The 13,461-nt window shown below is 40.5% G+C and overlaps 1 protein-coding gene across 6 annotated transcripts in view; it reads left to right on the top strand.

Moving 5' to 3' along the window:
- Nucleotides 1–13,461, top strand: part of KCNC1 (potassium voltage-gated channel subfamily C member 1) — a 122,834-nt gene that overhangs the window by 14,384 nt on the left and 94,989 nt on the right. The gene's annotated exons all lie outside the window — the stretch shown is intronic.

The following is a 13,461-nucleotide window of genomic DNA, read 5'->3' as shown; positions in this document are numbered from 1 at the left end:
CAACCAGGTTTTATTTAGCACTATCTGTCTAACAGATGCAATTTCCACTTATGATAACTGTGGGCACATCATTAATTTTAGTAACTGCAAAACTTATATTAGAAATACTCTCCTGTGACATCCCTTGCTCCTCACTTTGACAACTTCAGAAAATAAAAAATAAAAGATTTCTGCTATAAGCTTGTACAACTGTCCAACTGCTTGTACAACTTGCACAGTAGTTTATTCTAAAGATCTGTAATGTACACAGATGGCAAAAGGCTCAAAAATACATCCAGAAATTATGTGTGAAAGCTGCATTCACAAGTCTTGCTCTGTGTTTATTGAGAGACCAGAAATTGTATTTCGACAGGAATATCAATAAGGACTTGGATTCAAATGAAAAAAAATGTTTTCCATTTACTACCTACACTGCATAGGGTACTAGCTGTAATCAAGAAAAATTTCAGGGTAGCATGAAGCTCTCAAGCTGCATAATTCTCAATAACACTCAGTGGAGTCCTGCTATTAAAATGCCCACAGGCCACAAAAATGCTTTTAAGCCAAGTCAGTAGCCCAAATTACAAATTCTAGTTAACAAAATTCACCACAGGCTCACAGCTGAGGGTAGAATATATTCTTTTTTTTTAAATACAACTGCCTTCATCAAAATACTTAGTGGTCACTCATGGTTTTCAATTCCCATTATGCTGAAGCAGAGACTTTTTTTTTTTTAAACACAGAAAGATATGAGGCTTAAGTAAAGTCACCATGCTTCTCACCAGCCCTTCTAACATTCATTGCACAAGATTGTCTTTCCAATTCAGCTGCTTGTGAGAGTTGCAGGGAAGGGAAACCATCCATGCCTTGATCTTTTTGGAGGTCTGCATTTTTGGAAGTTTTGCAGATGACATTTAGAAAACCTTCTCACAATACGCAGACATTTTGGCTAAGAAAGAATATTGTGTGTACCCCAGTTCCAGATCTAGGCTAGACAAATAAATGTAGATACATTTTGGCAACAAATTTTTTTTTCCTCCAATTTCTCCCAGTCCTCTCAAATAACAGTCATTCAAAGTTCTACCCTTTTCTCCATAAGAAAAATCCCAAAGTTTCTCTTCTCTTCTTTCACCAATATTAATTTCTTTTTCTCCTCTCCTCTCCCATTGACTAAGTGAAAATGAAAATGCTAGTCAGAAATAAGAACAAAGCAGCAAATTTTAAGAGGGAATGCCAGGAGATAAAAAGGAAGTAAGTGTCTGCTCAATATTTTGCTGAAAACTGTAAGTAAGGAAAAAACCTTGCTTGTTTGAAGTCTGAAGGACAAATACAGCAAACCTTGTTGAATGTTTCCATGAAAAAAAGGATCTCCTTTTTCCAAATTGCTTTTAAAATTTCCATTGAGTTACTTACAAATGCACATCCATCTTCTTGCAGTCCTTTATCGTAATTGAGGTGAGGCATTTTTGTTTGCTTAGTTTTAAATTAGTTGGAAATATAAACAGCTTTCCATGTAGGTCAGGAAAAAAAAAATCTTCAAATTATTCTCAACCTGGCACTGTGGTTTTTTAGCCTTTTCTGGACACGAAAATACTCTCTCTTTTAGAAGCATCAACATGTTCTTGTCCTTCTGATAGTTCCTCTTTCACCCAGAATCTGTGGCACCAATTCTGGCTTTTAAACAGCATTTTAATCACTGCTGAATAGCTGCTCTCCTGCTCACAGAGCATGGCATGCCATGCAGTGGAGGAACTGCAGTCACCATCAGACGTGAGAAGGACACTCCTGAAGTGGAACTGCAGAAAATAGTGGTTGCAATGTAAGCAGTGAGAAGGAAAATGCCTGCAGGAGGATATCTCTCCTAGAAATAGGAGATGGAAGGAGTCTTCAGAACCAGAAAAACAAATCACTGTAGGGAGAGGGAAGTCTCACCCCTCAGTATTCACTGGACATTGAGGGACAAATAGAGTTAGGATCCTGGAAAGGCAACACAGGATGCCAAATCAGCAGCTTGCTAGTGGAGAAAGACAGTCAAGGGTTTGAAATCCAGGCTGTAGCCACTTACAGCAGTTTCTTTTTCAGCAAGGTGAGGACAACCCAGTCAGAATAATTCAAGTGAGTTAGCAATATGCAGTACCTTCTGCATGTGCTGCAAGCAAGAAAACAGCCCTCACAAGAGCCCAGGAGGAAGGGGGTTTGCAGGAAGAGATTTTGTGGTCAAAAGAGCAGATTTTGCTGTTGCAAGTTTGCCAAAGAATAAAAAAAGAATTAGTCTCCACGTGAAAAACTTCATGTATTGTGACCAGTGCTAATTCTGGAGAAGCCTTTGCTCTAAGGACACGTGAGGATTTTGGACAGCATGTTCTGATGCACTCATTTTCTTCTGTGAAGGTCAGACACCTTGATGGCTGGCACAAGAGCTGGGCAGGATGAAAAAAAAAGAGAGAGAAAGAGGCCAACTTCATTTAATTAAGAGCTCTAGAGTGGATATTTCAGCATTCCAACCTAGCCAAACTATCTTCTCCACTCAGGAGGCCTGCACAAGAATTATGTCTTTCACCACACACACAGATTCTTTTCAGCTGTGATCCAAGACAAAATGGGATTTCAGGAGAAAACCACTGGCTTAAACATATTAGGTATTTGTGGAAGTGGGAGCACACCACAGGCACTTGGTCTGTCAGACTAAAAGATGCTGTGCTGGTTCCAGCAGTGGTCCTCATACAGGAATTATTCTGGGTGTGATCCTCATGCACCCCTTTGCCCTTGTTTGATCACTTTTTTTTTTTTTTTAAAGAGGTCTACAATAAACGAGCAATCTTTAATTGAGAATATTTGCTGTCTAAATGAAAAGCTGTGGCTTCTTAATGTGTTCTGTTCACTGAGGACTCTGATATGAAAATATGTGTAAGATTCAGTGGCAGCTGAAGCAACAACGAGATAAGGTAGCAAACAAAAGTGTTATAATCTTATTTGGGAAGCCCAGAAATGCACCAGCTCTTGATATGACTTCAAATGAGACTTCTGGCAAGCCACAACTTCTTGGTAATGATTTACATCTATAATCAGGATAATAGGACATTATTTATCTACCTCTTCTGGGTATTGTGGAGACTAACAGTTGCACAGCAATTTGGAGATAAATTGCAGACACTAGATGAATTTCCACGATCATGTTTTCTCTAAGCAGGTGAAGTGAGGACACCTTGACACAGAAGGAACCAAAGTTTTCTCAAAATAAATCACAGAGATCAGAAGGCAATTTTATCTTTGCTTCATTCTGATTGTTCAGCATTCCTCAATAAGATTGACAGGAAATGGGAAAAACAAAACTTTTGTGGATGAGGGAGGTAAAATATGGTAACATTTAACACTGCATCTGCAAAACAACAGTTTAAAATCCACAAAATTATTTCTGCTGCTTCAGATGAAAAATTAATGCAAGATGCACCCAGCAGATTGTGCCTAAGAGACTATCAACAGATCTAATAAATAACTTTCAATTACATAATGACAAAATTTAAACATTTATCTCTTCATATAGACATTTTAAAACAAAAAACATATGAAGTCAAAGCCTAATATGCTTTACCAGACTCCACATTTTAACTGGTCCTGGTTTGTGGCAATCCCATAAAAACAGAAAATAGTTTAAGTGAATTAACCCCTTGTCTCCATAATCTGTGTATTCCAACTAGAGGTTCTGATTTGAAATAGCAAGTTGTACATCAGCCCTGAAGTGCAAAAGAATGAACCTTTGATTTTTATCTTGGCTGGTGTCAGAAAACACGTTGCCTTCCCACAGCAGGCAGACTAAGAATGAGCTGAGTCTAGCAAAGTGGGTCTGTTCCAAGAGACCAGCACCCTAAGGAATAAGATGCCAGGGCAGATGCCGGATGTGCTGAAGCTGATATACGCTGGGGTGCCCTGAACAACCCCAGGAAGGCACAAAGCAGAGTGGGAGCACTCACCCTCTTCTCAGCTGGGCTGGCTCTGTCTCCAGGATCATCATTACATTACAAGACCTCTGACACAAAGGCATCAGGCGGATATTGAAGATGAGCTAATCACTTCCCAGGGAAACATTCAGCCAGAAGTGACAGAGGTACTGTTACAAATCAGGGGGGAGGCAGAGAGGTCAGGAGAGACATGGCAGAATGACACTGGGACCTCTTCTGGCAGTGTGTTGGGACAAGAAGTAGCCCAGCTATTGCCGTGGAGACTCAGGGAGTGAGGCAGATGATAAAACAGTTGCCCATCTGTGTTGCAGATGCCAGTGTCTCTGAAAATGCCCTTTGATTGGGATGCAGACCAGAGGGTGTACTGCAGATACGTGAGCAGCACAAAACACTCCTCTGCAATAATCTGGTAATTCTTGCTGTAGGTGAGCAGAAAATGGCTGGATGCCTTGGGCATTGCTCAGAGGCCATTGTGTTCCTCAAAAATATATACTGCTTTTGAAAGATTAGTTCTACCTCATATTTACCATGGATTTATTCCTTATAGCACACGGGGATAGCCTGAAATCACTTATATCATTACCTAATTCAAGGAATCAAAAGTGTCAAATTTGACTTCTCTGTTAATTTCTTTTTTCTTGAGTAATTCCTGAAAGGACCAGGAATGAATCCTTTTTCAAATAGAATAACAGAAAGCTGCTGGAATTTCAACCAAATAACCAACAAACCAACAAAAGCACCCCTTTCTTCTTCAGTGTTCACTGATTATAATTAATGTCAAGTTAATCAAAACTCAAGCAAGACCAACAAAAAAAGGTCAAAACGCAATTGCATTAAAAATAAGTTTCCCAGTCAATTGCTTGCTTTTCAGGCTTTAGCTGTGTGGCAATTTCAGCACTTATGCAACCACCATAGAATTTTCTAGGTCTGACTTTCACTTGAGAAGCAGAAACTTCTCACCAACCAACCCCTTCAGGCCCAAGCCCAGGAACTTTTTTGTCATGGAGGTGGGGCAGTGGGGGGAAGGAATGAGCTTCCTTCACACCCTCAGCCCCCTCAGATGCCACCACTGCACCACAGAAGAAACCATCACACACCTTCCTGCTTGCTGCAGATCCAGTCAAGGACACTTGGAATCATCCGGGAGACGCTGCCTCGTAGCACACAGCCCTTGCAGGGAGAAATCCTCTGGGGAAATCAGTTTATGGCAGATTTCATACTGTGCCAGGTTGACAGCACATGTATCCCTGTCCTTTTAGCACAGGTTGGAAGGAGCAGTATTTGCTAAGGCTACATAGCCAAAAAGCACACTTTAAAAATACACGCTGTAGTCAGATGTCTGCTTGTAACATTTATGACTTGGCAGATTGACTCGCACATCAGGCACACATTTGATGGTTAATTCTGAGCCCTAATGCAGCAGAGCAGTCTTCTACCTGGCTGGTGTCTATCCTTTTGAAAAGGCAAAGGAGTGCATAAATTATGTTTAAAAAGAGGTAGGCATTTTCTACCCACAGAGAGGAGTCACTGTAGGTGGATTATTATCCAGGAATACCGAAGAGGCAAGAAGTCTGTGATTTAACCCATTCTTTGTAGTCTCCTTGCCTGCTACTCTTGGTACTGCTGACAGTCTGAAATTATCCATATGATACAATTTTTCAGGAGGTTCTGCAGCACAGCAGCTGCATTTCAGACAGTCAGCAGGAGTTAAAGCCCTAAAGAAAGGATTTTATTCTGAAATAATACCAGCTAAACCATCCAGTTGTCTCTGCTGATGTTGGCTAATATGAGGTTGTTCCAGTTTGCTCCCTCACCAGGCCCTGCACTACAAATGTTATGTCTTAACAGAAGAGGATGAACTCTAAACCACCTTACAGGTGACCAGCAGGATTTTGAAACCTATTTCTTCTGCAGTATCTTTACTACTGGGAAAACAAAAAGCAATAGTTTTCACAGTGCAAACTGAGACATTTGTATGTCAGGATACAGGCATGACCTTTATCTAGCACAAATAAGGCATAGAGATGTTCAGCTGAACACAACCACCTGCATTTACTCCAGCTGAGAACCTGGTCTTCAACATGAGTTTAAAGAAAGCACTGTGAATTGTGATGAGGAAAAATAATCAGCATTGGGGCTGAGCATCCCTAAGTTCCAGTGATTTGCCTACAAACTGCTGACAGTGAGCATCTTCAGAAACAGGACCTATAAGAAGAGCCAAAAAAGAGGAGGATTTATAAATGTATGAGATGAGTTTTAGATTATCATAGGTATCCCTGCTCTGTTTCAACATTTCATATTTATGCAAAGAGAATAATATTGTCCTCGTCCATAACAATTTTCAGAAATTCAAAATACTTTACAAAAATTGCTTAATCCTTTTAATATCCTTAGTGAGATAATACAAATATTCTTTCAATTTTCTCACAAGATGTGTGATCTGTGGCACAAAAACATCCCACTTATTTCTTAAATTAATCCAAAAAATTATTAACCAAAATGAGAAAGAAGTCTGGCTCCCCTTGCTTAAAAAAAAAATTCACCAGACTCACCATTGTCAGTAGATCTAAACAGGTCAAAAGCAATAATACTAAATCCAGGAGTTCTTCTGCTGTATTTATTACCAGTGGATGCTGCTCTGAAATCTGTGATTCTCCCTGCGAAGGGTAGCAAAGGCTCAGTATTTTCTGGGCAGATGGGCATCTGTTACATCATCTTGGTCTATTTCCATGCATACCCATCTTTGTTCTCCAGCAAATGTGCAAATCTGAGACTCACCAAGTGCCACTGAGGTGCAGGCAGGGACATGGACTTGTCCCTGTCCCCTCCTGACCACACACAGGGAGGAGGCCAAGAGCTGGTGGCCAGTGCATGCTCCAAGAGAAAGACACCAGGCAAGGTGAGCCAGAGTCACCTTTTGAGAGGAGACAGGGGAGAGATTTACAGTGAAAAGAAAAGCTGTGCCATGTTAGTCAGCAGAGCTATTCGTGCCCGAGGGCACAAATAAGAGAGGAATCCCACAAGAGGGAAGTGTACAAACACTTTTCTCCTCAACAGCAACCTAGCACCTGCCCTTCCCACCTTCCTCCTCACCTGCAGAGGCTCCCCTTAGTGGCTTGGACACTGGCTTGCAAGGTGCTCAGTTTGAAACTATTGCCAGTAGACTGAAATTCTTATCTCTGTTCTGCACCACAGAGCACTGGGCAGAACCTCCATCATAGTGAGACATCTCATATCCCATAACAAAGTACGCTAAAACATTCCAGAACTCCTTCACCTTCTTTCAGCAGCCTGTGCATGGGATTGCCCAGTGGTCCAGTTTTATATCCCAAACATGCAGGATCCCTTCACACTCCCATGTTTCCTTATTGCAATACTTCAGTTATTTAGTTGAGCTCAGCCATCACACTGGGAGCATTGAAGTTCAAGCTCCTTGCTAAACAGAAATCTGAGCAAGGAGCCTGAACTTTCTGACTACCTTAAACAGCTCTCTTAAATAAAGCACTGCTCAGCTCTTCTCCTGGAGTTCTTGAGAAGCTTTGTATTTTGTTTGATAGTTGACCCTGGTACTTGCTGATATAGCTGAGCTGGAATTCTTATCTGTGATCTTGTCAGGGTTGAAATTTTTAATTTGCAACTATATTAACTTTCCACACACACAGGAAAAAAAAAAAAAGATAAAATTCTGTTGTCCCAATCTTTTATAACACGAATTGCAGGGAATGATTTTAAGATAACACATGAATTAAAGGCACCATTGGCATAAAATTGAATTCTGTTTCAAGACTGCCAAATGGTGCAGCTCAGGAATAGATATAGAGATTTCCAAAAATAACATTTCTACCATGAAAAATTCCCACAAAATTCCCCAAAATTATTTTGAACGCATACTACTGCCTTTATTACTTTATTGTCCTGAATGTTGTTTTTTATTTTCTTGGAAGAAATTTCAGTGATAATTTGTATGAGCAAAATAACCTAAATGTACATAGGTAGATACATCTATACAGATATTTAAATTCTGAGAACTATTTCTTTCTTTCCTATAAATGTGGAGTCTAGTTGGAGAGTAAGGAAAAAACATCTTTCTACAAAAAAAACAGAGGAGATCCTCTCCCAGTATTAATCTTTGGGATACTAAGTCATTATATTTTTTGATTTAGAAAAGTCACTGTGCTTGAGTTCTAGTACTCTTCTTAATCCATCAAAATACGAACTGAAAGCACTTTACTTGTTTCTACAGGTGTGACTTATGAATAATTAAAAAATCCCTACACATTTCTGAATATTTCCAAAGCATTTATAAAACAGTTTCAAACATAATTCTAGGACATGCAGAGACAAGGCCTTTGACCAACCCAGCTGTCTCTTTGCATATTCCTAAGGTTGTGCCCCTCCATGAGAAAAGGATAACACTAGTGGAAACAGCAATCTCAGTGCTCAGTTTCTCATTATCTTTAGCTTTTTCCCAGCAGAATATTTTCCTATGATATGAAGACAGAAACTGAGGCATTATGTTAACACCCATGCATCCAATTTAGATCCCATGCTACTCTGATAGATTAAAAAGAGTTTTCCCAGGGAGAAAGATAGTTTCCCCAAGGATGTCATCTTGGGTCTCACCAATTTTCAGGTCTTTTTTTTTTTTTAACCAATAATGTAATTATTACTTTTTAAAATCATCTTTGGTCAAAGCCCAGCTGAAGGAAAAACAGATTGAGAAGCTACTGATTTAAGAAACTGAACTTGACAGGGTTAAGCTTGCTAAGGCATCTGATGAATTGAGGCACATGCTGCAATGTACCAGACTCTTTGAGAATTAGATACCCATTGCTCATAGTGCCCACAGACACTGGGACTTCCCCAAGGAGACTGACTTTACACAACCCTCATTAGCACATCCTCCATTCAGGGAAGCAAGTGAGGGAGCACAGCACAGGAAGGTTTTATCTGACTGGAGCAGGACGCGTTGGCAACAGCAATACTGGGAGATCCAGTGCAGCAGCCTGGATGTTATCCATCTAATTTCAGTATCTAATCTCTCTAGACACTTATAATCTGACACTCAGTGGTGTGCTCCATCTTAGGTGATAGTGAAATCATTTAATACAAGTGGGTAGTGAGGTAGATGACAAGCTGATTGATGGCAATATCTTCATTTAAAGCTATATAGCGCCACCAGACAGAGGTCTAGACCAGCTCAGGAGTTCTGCCTACATTTGTTGGTATCCATGCAAGTTTATCATGCCACAGTGTGGCTTATACCATCTCCTAAATCATTTTCCTAAAAAGGATGTGAGCTACCTCAAGCCCATTAAAGCAGTGTCAGCATCTCAGTGGATACTCAGCAGTGAGATTACAGTGAGCTTCATCATTTCTCCCTCCTGGCAGTCTGAATCTTTTCCACTGCCTCACAGTAACCAGAAGGACTGCTGGCTCCTTGAAGCTACATATGCTTCAACTGTGACCTCAAGTACCCCAGAAACAGAGATGGTGCTGTCTGAAAAGCACAACATTGCCCATGCTTGGGGTCATGACTGTCCTGCATATCCTGAAGTTGAAATCTGACCCTTGAAGGCAAATTTGGTGTCCAACACTTGCTGCAAATAGATGAGGGGTCCAGCAAGAACCAGGAGCACAGATGAAAATATAGTGATGCTCCTGCACATAGAGTGATTCCTGCATACCAAGACACATTATTAAACCTTGGAAAAGCCTTTGCCTCTCTATTTCTTCATAGAAATCCTGCTGGGAGAGCCCAGAGGGCAGACTGGATCCCACAGGGAATCCCTAAAAAGTCCACTCTTGATGAGTCTGCAGTCAAAGCCTAAAGGCAGGCTCATGTAAAGGAAAAGAGTGTTGTGCTGAGCTTATGAAGAAGAAATGTCTGTTTCTTTCCTTTCTTAAGGGCAACCACATCAGGCTGTCTACTTTTCTCCAGCCCTTATGCACAACTGCTTCTAAAGAAAGCAATGGCAGAAGAGTCCCTGTCCACCCTTGTATTGCCATGGAGACACAACCTGACTACTACTCCTGCAGCCACAAATATCCTCAAATCCAATGGTTTTTAGGTCTGTAGCCAACCTATTGTTCTGCCTTAAGGAAAAGTATATGGGAAAATTAGAGTTTTCTCACTTCTATCAGCACTCTCATGGAAACCAAGTCGAGACAGTCCCAAAATCACTGTTCAGACCTGCACAGGAGCATCTGAATGCATTTTAATCTAGCTCCTGTGGAAAAAAAATCAAAACACCTTCCCTGAAATTCATTAAAGTATACTAGAGGTAGTGGCTAATTCTGTCTAAATTCTTCCATGCTTCATTCAAGGTCTACATTGTGGGGTTGTTTCTAACCCAACAGCAGCACAAAGATGAGCTTTTAGTAAAACCTGCACTGTCCAAGGTGTTCCAAGGCCATAACCAACAGCATTTCCCTACAACAGGCTGAATTGACATTGTTTGCAATGAGACTGTGACATGCCAGCATTTTACACCCTTTGAACATCAGGGATAAGATGAGGAGAATTTTATGGCCAGTGATTGCCTTTCTTAATGAAGGAGCTTTGTCTCTCCCGGTGCCGCATGTTGTTGCGGTTTCTGTGGTAACGACTGATTGCACAGAGAAAGAAGTCAGTGTGAATTGCTGGCATGTAAACAACAGCTACCTTAGAGTCTGGTTTACATATATGCCTTTTCTGACTCAGTTTATAACCCATTTCTACAAGGTAATTGTTAATGGCTACAGTATTTATTATTTTGAAACGTTGAGAAAATGTCCTATGTAACATGCTTTACATGCCACACTTTGCCAATACAGAAATACAACTTTTAATTTAGGATAAAACCCATCTGATTTTTGTCCACATAGAGAAATTAATTCTTTAGAAAATCAGATGTGAACTCAATGAAAATTACAAAACAGGAAAGTACAGAGTATAAAATATATATGCATATATACTAGCAAATAGAAGATGACATGATGTGAAAGATAGAGGAGGTAAAGCTTTTTTTCATCCTGTTTTCATGGAAGAAACTGTTGTGTGTGAATCTCAGGGAGTAAAGCATTTCAAGTGACTGCAATGAAGCAACAAAGAAGTCCAGGTTTAATAGTTTTCATTTCAGAAAAAAACAGTTCATATTCAGAGTTAAGGTTAAAGTAACCATACGTAAAACCTTTAAAATAACTCAGGAAATGCCTTCAGAAATCAAGACTGCAATGATTGGTGGCATTTCTTTCACTACCCACATCTACTCACACCCTACTTCTCTAAAAACACCTTCTCAAAATGGAAGCAGCTTCTCAAGCACCAAGTTGTGTTTCTGGTTTACTGAATTCCCACAGAGTACTGAAGTTTCATTGAGTAGAAACTAAGGCATCCAGACAAATTTGTTTAGTCATGAAAGGAACAGAAGAATGGAAGACAAACAAGTTGCAAGAATGGAAACTCCTGAACTAGTTTTCTACCAGCTTCTCACCATCCACATATGCTTTATGAAATGTGTTTGTGTTGACTAAGATAGGACTAGCTCCTTGGAAAAAAAAATGGGGCACAGTAATTCATTTCTCTCAGTCCAGCTCTGAAGAATGCTCCTTAACACAGAAGTTTCAGGCTGCCATGACCACAGCATCCTCAACTCATTACGTTCTTACCTGAAGGGTAAAAGTGATACCAAAAATTCCACAGAAATAGATTGGCATACACAATCACTTGGCAGCCCAAATACTGCTGCAGTCAACAATAGATTTACCCTGGCAGAAGCAAGATGGAGCTATTTCTGGAAGCTGCTTGATGTGCTAGTGACATGGTTAAAAATAAACAGCCCCAGACCCATATATTGGGCTGGAAAACCCCAGCTGTTGTAGTGTTAGGTCTGACCATGGCAGAACTTGGCTGTGGCACCCAGGAGCCAGAGTAACGGAGGTGTCCAGCTCGTCCTGGAGCACTCAGACTCAGCAGTGCTACAGCTGCACTTCCAGCTGTTACAGCACATTCTTTAATATTACATTACTTCAGTTTCCGGGTGGTGATGGACCTTGAGCTGCTTTTCATAGGGGAGTTCTTCTGGACAGTGCTGCTCTTTGGCTTTTAGCATTTCCTTTCACAACAGGCAAGAGCTATTCCCGTCACCTCCTGGCTGTTTGTCGCTGCTCTCCAACATCATATCAAGCTGTCACCGCAGGACAGCTACAGAGCTGTGAGCACTTTGAGTCAGCACGGCTTCACAGTCAGGGGGATGGCCCTGGAAAGGCAGGAGCAGCCTTCCCTCCCAGCTCACAGCTGCTCCAACAGGGATAACCTCGGCTCACCCACAGCTACTCTCACACCAGAGGCTCCAAAGGCTGCCCGGCACAATCATGTAGGCAAGGAGGAAAAAAGGCAAAATCCCAAAGGCCACACTAAAGATGTCCCCTGTGGATTAGCTTTGCTTTACTCAATCCAGATGACACATCTGCCACATGTCAACAGCTTTCATTTCTCCTTGCTTTAGCCTCTCCTTCCTCTCTCAGTAGTTCAGATGGTCAAATCTGAACCCAATCCATTTTCAGTTTGGGCTTATTCCTACTCAGGATTTCTGGATAACCCTGAGTTTGAAGGCAACTAGGATCCAACCCATGTCCCTGGAAAAGGACAGTCAGCAGATCCAGAGGCCTGATTCTGAAGGAGGAATTCCATGCTCAATTCAGGAGCCCATTTCCATGAAATGTTGTTATCTGGCAGATCTTGAACAGCAATGCTTAAGGCACCTGATGGACATTGAAGGATACTTTTTGATTCCCAAATTTAAGTAGTGATTATTTCAAGAGGAATTGATACCCCATTTAACAAATTCCATTACAGATTTGTCCGTTGGAGAAAGGATCATCTAGTTATATTTTTAATTGCACAACAACTTAAATTGATGCTTTCTAAACAGAGATAGGAATATCCATTCTTTTACAAATGGCCCTCTCTGATTCTACTGAAACTAGAAGCTTTTTTTAGAAAGAAATAAATATAATTTTCAGGTTAACTACAAGTTTTCTAATTATTTAGCCAGCATTTCACCATACCAAGAGAAATATCATTTCTTGGCTTTATCCAGTTATAAGGGAAATACATCTCATTGCTTGAGTGCATGAACATCACCTACCATATGCTTTAGGAGAGAAATATTTTTAAATTATGATTGGTTAATATTTAACCTAGAATTAAAAACGTGATAATATCTATTCTATTTCTCAGACTTAAATAATAAGACCACTAGCCTAAGGCAAGCAAAAGGGAGGAGCAAGGTATGTGCAAAACAATCAAACATTTCCTGATATTAATTAATATTTCAAGATGCCATGGGTTTAAACATTTCCCCATATATTAATTACACTGTGCCCTTGGCCATCAGCAAGCATTTTATTATTACTGCAATAGGAAGAGAACCTCACCTGTATTCTGTCCTCCATATTAACCAAACAATTCATTTAGTGTTGACAGATGTCTGAGACAGCAGGACTTTTATGCTGCACTGATGCTAAATACAGCAATTGG

The sequence above is a fragment of the Catharus ustulatus genome, chromosome 6, assembly GCF_009819885.2.
Source record: "Catharus ustulatus isolate bCatUst1 chromosome 6, bCatUst1.pri.v2, whole genome shotgun sequence".
NCBI classification, from domain to species: domain Eukaryota; kingdom Metazoa; phylum Chordata; class Aves; order Passeriformes; family Turdidae; genus Catharus; species Catharus ustulatus.
The sequence above is the reverse complement of the archived record's forward strand: the minus strand, read 5'-3'. Positions and strand labels throughout refer to the sequence as shown.